The sequence below is a fragment of the Apis florea genome, unplaced genomic scaffold (genome assembly GCF_048593485.1).
Source record: "Apis florea isolate Af1SG1 unplaced genomic scaffold, ASM4859348v1 contig_3772_pilon, whole genome shotgun sequence".
Classification (NCBI taxonomy): domain Eukaryota; kingdom Metazoa; phylum Arthropoda; class Insecta; order Hymenoptera; family Apidae; genus Apis; species Apis florea.
In genome coordinates, this window is record NW_028256845.1 from 1,598,342 (window position 1) to 1,613,363 (window position 15,022).

The window sequence follows — 15,022 nt, forward strand, 5'->3', positions numbered from 1 at the left end:
AATTTTCGACGCTTCCGACCGTTTCGATTTGTAAATCCTTGCGTGGGTTTACGCGTCGCCCACGCTATCTTCTCCTCCGCTGTAATTGGAAAAATGCATATTCGACTTTAACCTCCCCGCGTTTAAAAGTTCATTTGACTCTCAAACCTCGTGAAATGATACCGGACAAGAATCATTAGAGTCAAAATTCCAACAAGCTCCACACACACACACGCGATCCAAATTATCGAATCGAAAGCTCTTGCCATCGGTGACACGTATCGTAGCGATCGTAAAGACAATCTTGGAAATCTGTGGTACAGGATCGAAACAGGAATCGCAAATACCCGACCCTGTCGTTAGCTTAATCGCCGACGAGGATCTCGAGACGTTGGGAAGGTATTATAATCGGTGTGGAAGAGGAGTCGGTCGATTAGCGGCGGCGGGTACAGGTGAATGGAATTGCTCGCATTCGGGCTATCCTTTGTATCCTATCCGTGCAACTCTTCCTCGACCCGCGCTCGTTTCGAATCGATCGAGGTCCCGAGAACTTTGAGAGAGAGAGGCGGACCTTGGGACGAGGCGTCCAAGTAGCGGGACTCGATCATGCTCCGCGGGACATATGGCGCGTTTCATGCACCATGAAGATAGGAAAGTATCGATCCGGGGCCACGTATCGGCCAGCCTCGGACTTTACGGCCGGCTGAAACTTGGGAAACTGGCGTGGTGTGGAAACACGTCGTGGTAATAGGTTGGCTGGCTTGTGCGATGCACGCGAGCGAGCGAGAGAGAGAGAGAGAGAGAGAGAGAGAGGGTGGACGATTTGCAAACGGCCGGTTCGAAACTCTCTCGGCCCTCCCCCCTCCCCATTCAATTCGCCGGAGCTTGTTATTATTTCTCCGGTTGTTATTCCGCCGATTATTCCCGTAATCGGTGCGAATATTAGTTCTGCGATATGGGTGGTAAAGATTTCGATTATCCTTGGGATTGGGGAACGGGGATCGAGAGATAACTTGAGAATTGTTGTGTATCGTGGACTTGTGTGCAGAGTAATTTTGAGGGAAGGAATGAAAATGGAGTAATAACTCGCTCTTGTTGCGAAGTGAGGGTGAGAGGCAAGGGAGGGAGAATTTTGCAGGGAGAGGTGAAATGAAATTTTGAACTTTGACTTTTGCGCGAAACCTTAGTCGAGAGGTTTGATTTGATTGAATTTTTGAATTTTCAAAGGATTAGAGAATAATAGAATTGAATGGAATTGGTGATTTTCGCGTGGAAGGAGAAAAAATGATTGTGGATTTTCTAATTTAAATTTGGAAATTTGGTTCGATCGAATACTGTAATACGAAAGTGTATCGCGTCTTGCGATTCGCCAACAGTGCAGAAAGTTGCATCTTGACCAATGCAATATCCCAAATAATGCAGGAACGTTCGAATGGGTTTGCCAAGTTTTCGAAGAAGTTTCAGGCTTGCCGCAAGAACGCAATTAAATGGGAGAGTGTACAGTGGAATTACCGCGTAATACAACGTGTAAACAGTCCACATGAACTGCATTAATCTCGTGCGCTTTCCTCTGTACATCATCCATCTTCAACTGTTTCAAAATTTTCTTCGTGATTGTTTAAACGCACACTTTCATGGGAAAATGAAAAGAAATATTTTAGTTCTTTTTCAAAATATATTTACAACGTAGATAATTAGAAATAATATCTATAATATGGATTTAAATATCACACATATTTCTTCTCATCTTAATCTTTCTCTACTTTTCTATCATAGAACACCTTGCGTTAATCAGAATTAAAATAGCATAATATAATGGAATAATAGAATTTCTATTAAGCTTGACAAAAGTATCTTTTTCTTTCTCTACTAATCCGGCACTCGTTCATTTTGACAAGTTTAACAATTCAAAACGATTATTTAATCTCTCAACTTTCAAACCGAATACATCGTCATGAATATATATATATCACTATATACCGATTATTTTTCCTCGACTGTCATAAATTACACCAATAGAGGAACCATTATTCAGTTTCCACGAAACTTTCAGACGAAGAGCCAACAAAAATCCCTCTATCCCCGTAAACAAACTTTAGACTGGGTTCCACGATGAAAATACCAATCCGCCTCGACCCTCTCTCTCTCTCTCTCTCTCCTCTCTACCCTTGCCCTTTGCAACGATTCTCGTAATTTCACGCCGCGATTTCGCCTCTATTTGACTCTCTCGACTCGCCCTGCCAGTGATTGGCGCACTTAACCGATCGCATTTCGCGTTTAAACGCTTCGCTGTCAAACGGCCGAACATATAACCCTCGTGATTCGTCGGTGGCGGCCTCTGTTGATCGAAGGGCGGAGGGTGTGCTCGCCTCTGCGTGCCCGCGGCGTGTTTAATACGAGGGCGAGGGAGAAAGAGTTGGAGACGAGCAGCATCGTGATCGTCGACTGGTGTTACGCCAGACGGAAATTGAACTCGCACGCTCGCCACTGTTGCGCGAAAGAAAGAGAGAGAGAGAGAGAGCGCATATGTGTGCACGGATCGAATCGTTTTCGAAATCATACGTGTCGTACGGATGTAATCTTCGGGTATTTCGGCGGTCTTTTGTCGTCTCCCAGTTTTTTCGATTTTGCCAGATGCGTTTATGATATCGTTTGCGAAGATTGAAAAACGTTGTGTGAAAAAACGCAACGTTCGGATAGTGAGTTTATGAGTAGCCTTGAGCTTTCAATTTTATTCCATTTTATTTTATTTTATTTTTTTCTAGTTGCGTTGAGATCGAGGTATCTTTATCGTTGCGATCCATCACGGGATGGATTTTTGGATATTATCAATTGTTACACGTTCATTCGTTCAAAGCTCTTCCACTTCTATCGACTTTCGTCGAAGAATCGTCATCTCTATCTGTACATTTTTCTCTTTGCTGCTGCCTCGAGCGAGAATGAGAACTTTTAATAATTCGTGATTGAACGAAAGTTCTCTCTTCTCGATACAACATTTCCCATAAATCTCGAGCTCACGCAGACACGCTTTCGTTCGAATAAAAGCTATGCCCACAGCGGCACCAACACTAGAAATTATATCAAACCCAAAACATTACCGCCTCGTCCACCGCCTTCTCTTCACCCTGTACACATTCTTCGAGCATGTTCGACAACACCAAAGATCCCCCCGAGTTAACCCGATATCCCAGAAGCAACATTAATCTTCGACGATAACTCGTGTTTGGACAATTACAATTGGTAAGAGTAGTAGCTCGCAAACGACGTTTAAAAACCTGCTCCAGCTGTATTAATATCTCGTCGTGATCCTTGGCGAAAGAAAAAAGAAAAAGAAGAAGAAGAAGAAGAAGAAGAGGAAGCATATATTTTTTAATCAAACAGAGGCGAGGCTCGCGGTATTGTTGCTCGCCAAGAACAGCCAAGAGAAGGAAGAGCGTAGCATGGCGTCTCGTTTCCTCGAAATTTCTTTGAATCGATCATTGCTACCGAACCAACAACCATCGTGGTGGATACGTATGAAAATTCCGCGCGCGAGGGGAAGAAAGAAGGGAGGAAGGGCGGGGAGGGGCGTGTATTCGCGAGGCTGCATCTGTATCAGCTGCAACGACTGCATTATAGAGAAGCTGGCGTGCACGTATCCGCGGCCCATTATTCCCGTCGTTGGCGCGGAATCATATATGCGGTGTATTTGAGATAGGAGATGGATGAATGGGAAGGGCAACCCCGGCGCGGGCTCTGGAGTAGCAATAACTCGGAGATTAAAACAGAATTAAAAAGTGTGCTGGATGTGTATCTGTGTCAAGCGCGCGGCAGACAGCGCCGGGGAGCCATCCGACGTTGTCGACGTATCGAAGTAACCCCGCGCCACGAATGAAAAACAGCCGAATAAATAAGCGCAATGTTCGTTACGTCCGTTCTCCCCTATATATCTCGTTCCATCCTCTCTCTTCTCTCTCTCTCTCTCTCTCTCTCTCCTCGTTCTTTCTCTATCGATGTGTGTGCAACCTCTTCCATTGCGCTCGGCACACCTTTTTTTTTTTCCTCCTCTTTTTTTTCCTTCTCCTCCCCCTCCCCCCTCCTCCCCTCCCTCTTCTCCACCGATAAACAATGTATCGTCGAGATGAAGATAGGCTGTACAGCGGCCCTTCGTGAATCGTTAATTAATTTCCTGATTATTCGCTGATCCGATTTCGCGATACACGCGGCAAGCAAGGTTGAAAGGCGACTCGAGGAAAGAATGGAAGGGGGAGAGAGAGAGAGGAGTTGGATTCTTGTCGATGTTATCGATATTTTTTATTGTTGCAAGATTCCTTTCGTGGAAAATTACGCGTTGGTTCATCATTTCGACTAGGTGACGACGATGTTGCATTCGATTGTTAGATTCGGTTTGGCATCGAACGATATACCTGATGGTATACCCGATGCAAATGAAACAACGTGAAAATATGTTCATTGTGCTCTGAGCGAAACTGTTGGGAAAAGTTCTCTGCCCTGTTGTATCCTGTTCGCAATTTCGTTTTGCGAGCCAAACACCGCGAGCAAACCATTCCACTGGGCTGTGAAACTTGTAAAACGTGGAATTCGTCCGTGCTCTGCCATGCTTTATTCAACCGACGCCGTGAATTATAAGTTTTTCATCCTTGTTCCCCATCGACGAACGTCCCCGCCCGTCTGTCAATCAACTTGAAAATTGTAAAATATATTTGCTTATTGTTTGGACAATTTAACGCGTTTAAATGTTTAGCACGGACAAATATTGAAAATATACGGAGGGGAAAACTATGGGGAAATTTCGATATCCACGTTGCAACGCGTTGGAATCCTGATTCAAAACTGTGCGGTAGAAATTTATTTTGATTTGCCGCGATGGTGTCTGAATTATACTTTCCATCCGTATTTTGATCGTTTCATTTTTGCAGATATATTTTCTAACGCTTAGAGTATTGTATAATTGGATTCGAATTGAAAGAAGAAAAAAAAAAAGATTACACGCACTTGATAGGAATAAATAAAGTTAATTTTGATTTACGATATACGAAATAGATATATGATATATAAATCGCGGAATTTAAATAATGGATTCGGAATATTTCGTCGGATAGAAATCGTATTATTTCGAGAATATCACCATTCGTGATTCGAAAATTGAAAACGTCTTGTTGAAACGTACTCTTCAATCTTCGGTATCGGAGTTCAAGATACGCTCGATCGATCACTCGTTTGCCTCGTTCTACAAGGATGACAACGTTCTGAGTAGTCCTGAGTAATGCCGAGTTCTATCTAACAGATTTTGACGAGATCTCTGCATGCTGGCTGCAGCAACATGCGATAGCTGCTCAATCATTTTCAGCTTAGGAACGCTATGATATCGTGGAACCAGATTTCCTGATACATGCTCTTTTATAACGCGATGACAGCATCGCATTCACCATCCGCTCGTCTTGTTTAAGGTTATATCCACGAGTATATCTGAAATTGAAACGAAAAAGAAGATTGAAATTAAAATTACTATCACGCGTGAACGTACGAATAGGATGGAAACATCGTCGTTATCGACATCACGGATAATATTATATTTATAGTTCAAAATATCTTAAGTAATAAGTTTTTTAAAACTTTTCTCAATCCATACTTACTCAATGTCAATTTTCAGAACGAAATTCGTCTCGAAAAATTGCAAAATCACGAGTATTATCAATACTTCGAAACATGATGAGGGGCATATTCTTATGAAACGTCTTTTGTTTCATCCTGATATCTCGATCCGATATATCGAGACATAGAATTTAGAAGAGCAGCCCCGTATTGTAGCGTATTGGATAATCAATGACTGCACGTCGTGACTGACGTGTCCTACATTCTTTCCTGGAAGTGCGTACGTTTAATAGCGATAGGGAAAAAAAACGATGACTCATTGTTTATCATTGACCAGCGCGCAGGTGCAGCGCTTGAGGCAGGTCAGTGCGATCGCGAGATAGCGACAGCGAAACGTTAAAAATTACATTCCGCTTTGATCGATGATATCTCAAGAACGATAAGTCGTATCGAAATAAAACAAAAAACACTTTAAAGAGGAAGATTCTCCGTTTCTGATGATATCAATTCTAATTCTCCCTGTAATAATAAAGTGTACGTTACACGAGACATCAAAATTATTACATTTTTAATAGGATTCGTATAAGATTTTCGTTCATTAATATTCGTTAATATTTATCCTATTTTTTTTTTGTCATTAAATGATTATCGATAAAATACGATTCGACCATTAATTTAATGAAAATATAAATTTGAAAAAGGAAAAAGTTAGTTATTTCTTATTTTTTTTTTTTAGAAATACGTAAAAATACGTAAAATGAATTGTTCCGATCTTGCATCGCGTTAAAACGATTATCCGATCGTAAGGAAAATAAAAGGGGGAGGCGGTGATTAAGTTGGCGCGTTCGAAAGCCCCGCTATCCTAATTAATATTTGCAGGTAATTGAAGGTTTCGTAACGGAGACGACTATCGATATTAACAACGGGGGCGCGGTAATTTGGAATTTCAAAATGAGCAAAAGCTAAACGAGAACAGCAATTTGCCCGGGTTGCCGGAAGCACGACTAATGAAAACTTCGTTAACTGCCGGCAAAACTAGTTCGGATTAGACCGGTGGCGCGAACAAAGACGAGCGGGAAATTGCTTCGAATAGTTGCGCAAGATCCGCTGAAACGCATTAATCAGTAAAATTTATGAAACTCATCCTCCCCCCCTCCCCTCCTTTTGTGCAACACAATATCTTCAATGTAATTTCGCGTTGCAGACCGGTAAACAGAAGAACGAAAGACGGGGCGGGAGAAAGCGGTAGAAGTTTAAAGCCCTCCTCCATCCCCTTCTGTTGGAAAACGAAGCTCGAAGGAATTCGAAAATACTCTTTCCACGGGTTTAAAATTTGCATTCGGCTCTGAAGAACTTCTCGATACGATTTTCAACCGATTCTTGATTGTTTCACAGACGCAATAAAACTTTTCGTCACGATGAAATGGCGCGCGCCCACACCGGCACACTTGGATGAAATTTACGCGGCCGAAGGTCGTGACGCGGAGCAGAATGGCAGAAGTTGGATATTCAAAAAGTCAGCCGGAAAGTAAATTTGATTTCCGTGCGGCGCGCGATCATAGGTCAGCAGTTTTTTTCTTCCCGAATATCTTTCTCTTTCCCTCCGCCTCTCCCTCGCTTCTCCTCCGCCCCCTCGCCCCGTCTTCGCTGCCGGGGAGCAGCTAGGCCAGAAGTTGCGCAAACTCGTCAAGGGTCGTATTTGCTGGAAGAGCGGGTATTGCGAGTGACAGCTGGCTGTTCATTATTCCTGGATTACTGCTACGCCGGTGGATGGAGAACTGGCAGAAGAGAGGAAGACGGAGAGGGTGGGAGGAGGAGAAAGAATGGAAGAGTGTGTGTGTGTGTGGGGGAGAGAGAAAAAAAAAGAGAGAGCGAAGGAAACGAGATGGATGGAGGTGGAAAGAGAGAGAGCTTCCCAGTGAAAACATCGAGAATCGTGCTTACCACTCAGCAAAATAGTGATTGTTTCGTTGGGATTGTCATTAGATGCTCTTGACCCTGAAGATTATCCATAAATTTTCTTCTTTCTCTTCCGTTTTCTCTTCTTTTTACTTTATCTTCATCTACGAAAGTAATTGTTAAAAAAAAAAAGAGAGAGAAAGAATCCGGGATCGGAATTGCTTTTACACCGAGGAGGATTTTAAATTTTCGAATAGTGGGTTTAAACGCCAGCTTTTCTCCAGGATCCCTAATCCCTCTTAACCCCAATTTCTTCCATCGTCTCGTAAAATTTTCACCCTGCATCTTATAAATCGTAACGTAACGAAAGACTCGATTCTATCGCTTTCCCAACTTTCCTATTTCTTCCAATTAATTTATATAAATTTTTTCATCGCAATGACGCGTATAAATTTGAACGAATGATCCAATTGTTCATAATATACCATTAATTCTTCGAATAGTCATCCAAGTTGAATTTTACACGAAACGTGTCATCCTCCCTAACCATCCTCTCGAAAGCTCGTCGACTAAACTCGCTGCACATTCCTCCCTCGAACAACAGAGACCTCTCTCTACAGATCGAACTACGTTCGACGATAGAGCAGTTTTACGAGGTCCCGTAAACCATCTCCCGGTTAAATACTTATCGCAGGCGGCTGCCCATTGTCCACCGTAGAGTCGTTTAACCGCGAAAGGGGGCAGCAGCCTTGCGTTTTAATCACGTTGGAGTCCCGGTTTACGATCCACCGTGTCGGTGGCGAACGCCAGGAAACGAACTCGCCGGATTACGAGTCTCGGTGGATCAACGACGTTGGCCGTCCATGGGAACGACGGCAACTGTGTTTCGCGCGTCCGCAGGGCCCCGTGCGTCCAAATTGCCCTCCGAGGGTGCATACTAAATTCAACGCGTGCCTGACACGAAGTTAAGGTCGCAAGTCCCTGGGGAGAGTCCCTTCAAATCGGGCCGCGTTTCCTTCGGGCCGTCTCTTTTTTTTGAAGCTTTGATTGCAGAAAAAAAAAGAAAGGAAGAAAGGAAATATTATGAGATGTATGCAACGATGTTTCGTTCAACAAGGTTAGAGAGGTTTTATTATTCTTAAAGATATTCTTATAGATTTTTCTAGTTGTACAATTAATACGAATTCGAAGCTGATGTTATTTTTAATCGTACGTAAGCTCGAATGTAATTATTTCGAATATCGAATATCGTTGTGAGCATGAATTTTAAGTATCTATTAAAAGGAATTTTACGTCACACTATATCTTTTGAAGGTATATTTAAGGTAGTGTTCCAAGCCGCTGTCCCTCTTCTTCGCACGCTCAAGCGCTGAAAATAATTGGAAGGCCATCTTTTCTGGTTACGTGATCAATATTACAAAATTTCGATACATTATACACGGTAAAATTGCAAGGTATCTTGTATCAAATAACTATTAAGATAGTACATCGTATTTCTCAATTTTTAATCCTCAATCCTCAATTTCCAGATCTTTAGGAAAATACATAATAAATTCGTTGGCCAACATTGACTTACGAAACGCACAAAAAGAGAAGGTAGAATCTAACGTAGATCTGAAGATTAATATTTTTAGATTTTTTAATATATAGAAATATTTCAAATGCAAAGCTTACGTACGAAAAAGATTATTCGAAGAAAATCTAAAATTCAATCGTTCAAGATATAACGGATTATATAGCAAAATTACATGAAATGCGTAACGATCACGGAACCGAGCGAAATCCTATTCCAAAACCCACATGTTCCGTGTCTAGCTTAAAATCATCCATTCATTTAGCCGGTTAATTAGATTCATCTTGCGCGTTGATCGATCGTGAGACGATCAAGGTACACGGAGTTCAGGGCCGTGGAATTATGGGGCACACGAGAGATCGGTGAATAGAACATCGCTGTAATTCTGGCCGTCATGAAATAATCCCATTTGGCTGGCTTAATGCGGGAACGCTCGTTCCAAGCGGCGGTGCGTAAATTCACTCGCCGCTTTTCTTCGGGTGCGTGACTCGGCTCGTTGGTTGGCGTGCGCCTCGAAACGCAACCTCTCTCTGACAGAGACGAATATCTCCTCTCGCTTCTCGCTCATTTCCGCGATCGGGACGCGCGGGTCGATCTTCGATACGACTGACAACGCTTCCGCGAACCGCGATACGAATCGGGGATTACAAATCGTGATAGATAGAAGATAGATTTTTCACAGTGACGCGACGATTCGGGAAGTTGAATTTTTTGGATTTTGCTTCGTTGGTGTCATAACGTGGATTAAAGATCGAAATTTAGGAATTTAAAGTGATAAAGCGGTGAGTGATTGATCGTTAAGTGGCTCTGCGAAAGAAAGTTCTCTGTATTTTGGCAGAGAGGATAGAATTTTGGCGAAATAAAACACGGTGAGGGAAATTAAAAACTCGAAAGTAAGGATAGACGTTCATTGAACGTTGTGAAAAGAACTTAGAAAAGAAGTTTTTTTTTTTCTTTTTTTGAAGTTCCTTGAAGTTAAAATAACAGACGATGACGAAGATTGAAAGTTGAAACTGAAAAGTGGAGACAGATATTCGTGTAAAATCTGTTCTTAAGGAAGGGATTTTCTTTTCGGGATTTTGTTGGAAAAAATTAAAAAAAATTGAAATTAATTAATTGGAAAAGAAGTTTGCGACTTCAGGAGGATCAATATTTTCGTCTGTATTTTCGCGAAACATTCGATTTTCTTTAAATGAACTGTGACACGTGTAAATGTGTCAGCTAAAGGACCGAACTTTGTACAAAACCTCTTTTGAAGAACGTTTCTCTCAGAAAGATCGTAAATTTTTTTTTGCTCAAAGTTGTACAGTTTTATTCTTGGCAATAAGAGGCAAGTTTTTTTTTATTTTCTTTATAAGCTCCTTTCCGAGAATTGATCAAATAGTTTTACGGATGACAATAAAATATAGGACGATGTAAAATAATAAGTAAAAGAGTACTTTATTTTAGTAGTGCTGTGTTTCTTTTTTTTTTTTCTTTTTTTTTTATTATTTTTTTACTAATTATGATCGAAAGAAATACGTAAAACGAACAAACGAAACTCTTTCTCCATTCGAAAACTTTATAAATCTCAAGTGATATCCGATATCCGATTGTGATAATAAGAAATCGACCAAAAGTAAAACTTCACTGCTTGTGGAAAGTTGTTAAGAGGAACCTTCGTTCCTATGTGTTTAACATCCACAAAGCGCATAATTCTAGTGACTAGTCGTGACTCGTTTTCAATTTACGATATTTAACGAACGTTAAACGCAACTAAATAAAAAGGATTTATTACGTTCCTCTTCATCATCAAGTTTTGAACGATACAATTTAAACTGTCGTGTATCGATTATTTCATCCATTAAATCCTATTATTTTTCAATGACGGTAGTCCCAAACAATTTTTGGAACAAATTAATATTTACTGTTGTTTCACGTTTTTATTGTTACACATAGGTAGTAGATATTTTATTGCTGTACACGTTAATGTACAAACAGCGAGCAAACAAAACTACCACGTATAAGTATTATTTACTGGTTTTTGAAATATCTCTATTCATAACAATGTTTTTATCGTTTCTTTTTTTTTCATATAAAAAATTCAAATAAAACAAATTATTTCACAATTACTTTTTCTCAATATCTTTCGAATTTTAATCTTTCTTCTTCACATTTCAACGTTTAAACAATAAATATGCGAAGAAGAGAGAAGGGAAGAGAGAAACGCGATTAAAATTATTTATCGACTTTAAAAACGTGTTAAGTAAAAAACAACCTATCTCGCATTTATTTTATCCACATTTTCAAATCGAAGTAAGAAAACGTAATGTTATTGTAAAATCGCCATCCAGTCATTTCCCCTCGATTAAAATTCCACGCAATTTTCCCACGCTTCGTTTCCATCTTCATCGTGGAACGAAATTCTCCAAAAGAAAAAAAAAAAAAAAAAAAAAAAGACGCATTATAATAAAAATCGAAATAAAAATGCAATCACGCACGAGATTATCGCAGTGAAAGTATACTTGCCCACCGCAATATAATGCAGGGAACACCACTTATCACGGGCGGGGAGGGGAGGGACGGCGGTAACGACAAAGCAATTCGCTAATACCGAACCGCGCCATATATCGTCACCGGGGCCAATAATTATTTCAATTACCAGAGCAAATAATCGAGTGTGCCCGAGCAAGTTGGTTCGAGTGGCTCGAATAATCCAGCCAGTTAATCGAGAATCGAAAAGTTGGGACGCGCTCGTGTCGCGCGAGGCAGAGGGAGGGGGAGGGTGGTAGAAAACAAAGGGACATCAAAAGCACTCTCGATACATCGGCGGCCTGGAGAGGAGAGGAGAGGGGAGGGGGCTGGTGGTGGATTTGCATAATATCAATATAGGTAGGTCGCAAGGATATAATCCTGGCAGTGGTACGGCTCGAAATATCACCGAGGCTACGAGTACAGCATGGTGCAATCCCATTTCTTCAATTTGCATATTAAATACGCATCCGAGCGCTGCCCGCGCCTTTCTAAGTCCTCCTCCTCCTCTCCGCTCATCGCTCCTCTCCCCTTCTCTCTCTCTCTCTCTCCCTCTCACACACACTCCTCGGCTAGTATTTATATACGCGTATCCATGATTCATTCCGCAGACTTGGCGTGTTCATTTTCCTGCGGCCGGCAGCCTGTGCAAACTCGCGCGAGCGGGGGGGGGGAGGGAGGAGGAGGGTGGGAGAGAGAACACACGGCCGCGTTATTAATGCAATTAGTTAAAAAGTCAATTAGTCAGGGGAGGAGGAAGAGGAGGAGGAGAGGGAAGAGGTGGTATTTCGATAACCGGCGAGTGTTTGCGCCGCGTTTCGAATCGGGCGGATTTCTTCAATGTGAACACTTGAACGCCCCCGATTATTGGCCCCCTTTCCTCTCCTCCCCTTCTTCCCCCTCCCCCCGGACGTTGGTGCGTTCTGCGCGTTCGCTTTTCGCGTATCGAATTTTATAGAATTTGCGATTTCGCGAATCGAAGCAACGATGTTATTGTTTTATATATATATATATATATATATATATATATATATATATATATATGTATATCGGGTACAAATTGTTTCCTTTTATATATAATTTTTTTTTTTTTTTTTGATTTCGTTATTCCTATTTTCGTGTTTTTTTTTTGTGTGTTTCCTTTGTTTCTTTCATTCTATGCGATTTATAAAAATACAATGTACAACGCGATTCGTGTATTTATATAATCCTCGCGCGATAAGTTTTAGGATCGTTTTATCGAGCCACGAGGAATGTCAATTATTATTCTCCCGTTTTATCAATTATTGTCAGAGTGATAAACGTTGTTTACTTGGAAATTCGTATAGCAAATTTTTCGGTGCACAATGCAAAATCACATTTTTACCAGTTTTCGATCGTTTTCCCCTTGTATGTAATAGAGTTTTCGACAAGGTCACTTGTCGACAGTTGATAAAAATCACGAAAGAGTTGATTTCGTTTTTCCACGACGTGTAAATATCAGAACGGTTGCGAGGCGATCATCGATAAACATAATCGGCATAAAAATTTAATCTGTCGTCGCGCGTTTGAGGGATCGAACGATTTTTCCGCTTTCTCGTTCTCGCCCAGCCGTCCTCGGTTTTCTCGAGGCCAGAAGGAAACAGATGGAAGCGTACGAGGTGGAAAAGAATCAAAGGAGACAATAAGAGAGGAGGAAACGTGGGCTGTCGTGTCAGGAAGAAATGAAGACAGAGCTATCAGTTACAGAACACCGTCTGCACGGAAGCAATTCATTCCGCTTCACTGTTCAACCCCTTATGCGTCCAACGTTTTCCTTCATCTTTCTGATCCTATACTACCAGCCGACTTTTGATCTTACACGTTCCTCGCCCGCTTCTCGTGCGGTGTAAGAAACTCAAAGAACGCGGCCGATGATATTAACGATACCTTCGGGAAACAGTGTTATAACGTGAGATAACTTTCTTTCCTGGAAACGTCTGGTCGTGATTTTGATTTAGAAAATGCGAGACCATGGTTCTTGCAGTTGATTGCACTCGAACGGTTTCACTTCGTTTTAAAATACGAAGTCGATTTTTTTCTTTTTCTTTTTTTTTTGAAACGCAAGACGTATTTTCAAGTTCTTTCTTAAATATTTCAAGTTTCGAAGGAAAGTATTGCAAAGAATAATTGTGATAGTTCGTTAATAATAATCGATAAGCAAGAATAAGCAAGAATAAATAACAGTTATCAATATAATTATTTGCACGTCAGATTAAAGCTCGAAGGATAGGATAATATTTTATCGATATAAAGCAAATTGTGCGTTGTAACTATATTTCGATATCAAATTCCAGTATATACGCTAGTTTAATGTAACGTATAAAAATGATAACATTAATGGAATTTTCGAAAGGATTGCAACAAAATCTTCCATTAGTGTAAAAAATTATGATTGGCATAATATCATATTGGATGATCAAAATTCTTGCATTAAGAATTCGACCACTTCATCCGCAACAACTTGATAGAAAAAGAACAAATTTTGAATTACTCCGTAAAAGACATCAAACTTGACCGACTCCAAGTTCCCCAGATCAACACACATATACATCAACGCAACGCGTGACAATTCTTTCTTTAATAATCCCGCCTCACCCGAAACAAAAAGATCAAAATTCAGAAGCGGGTAAGGTGAAGAACAGAGTGGAAAATTCGACGTGTCGTGGAGGGAATATCTTTTTCCTCTCCAATGGTACACGCTCCCCGGAGGGTCGTAAAACCGCGTCTCCATATTTAACCCCTCTGCCGCCTACGAATCGTCGGCCACTGTACCGTAATCGTCCTTACGATGCACTTAAAACGCGCTACTCGTCACTCACGCCGCCGAATGGAATTACAAAAGCCCGATCGGCCTTAATCCCGGCCGCTCGTTACTTATAATATCGGTTTACGAGCGGGCGCGCCGGTATTAAGAGCCGAATTCGCGCCCTTCAGGGATTCGTATTAACCGTAAAGAGCTAGTATTCCGCAATGGCGATTTGTCTTTTGTCGCAACGAAGGGAGATGGCGTGTCGTACGAGCAATATTCCAACCGGTTTGATCGGAATCGGCCCGCGGTGGAAGAAGAGCGGCTCGAACGGAGAGCGTTTATTTAATCAGTCATTTCGAAAGGGGACGGTTTTAAGAGGATGTTGAACGTTAGGTCGTGACGAAGATTTCGTTGGCCTAGTTAAAGTTGTACGATCGATTAAGAATTCTTGGTTTTAATAATAAGTGGTTTGAAAAGGTTTGAACCCTTTGAAATATCCTCTTGGATCCGATTGGATATTTATTATTTTCGTGAGTTGATAAATTGAAGATAATCAATAATTGATGGTTTTCTTCGATTCTTGTTTAACAGTAGTGGCAAGAGTTTTGAGATAGGTGAAACGAAGTTTTTGGAGAGAATGCAGTTTTATTAAAATGTTAAAATTTTTGAATTGTAACTGTATTGTTCAATGAATA

At 41.1% G+C, this 15,022-nt stretch overlaps 1 protein-coding gene across 19 annotated transcripts in view; it reads left to right on the forward strand.

The window, feature by feature from the left end:
* Positions 1 to 15,022, forward strand: part of Rbp6 (RNA-binding protein 6) — a 748,813-nt gene that overhangs the window by 615,609 nt on the left and 118,182 nt on the right. The gene's annotated exons all lie outside the window — the stretch shown is intronic.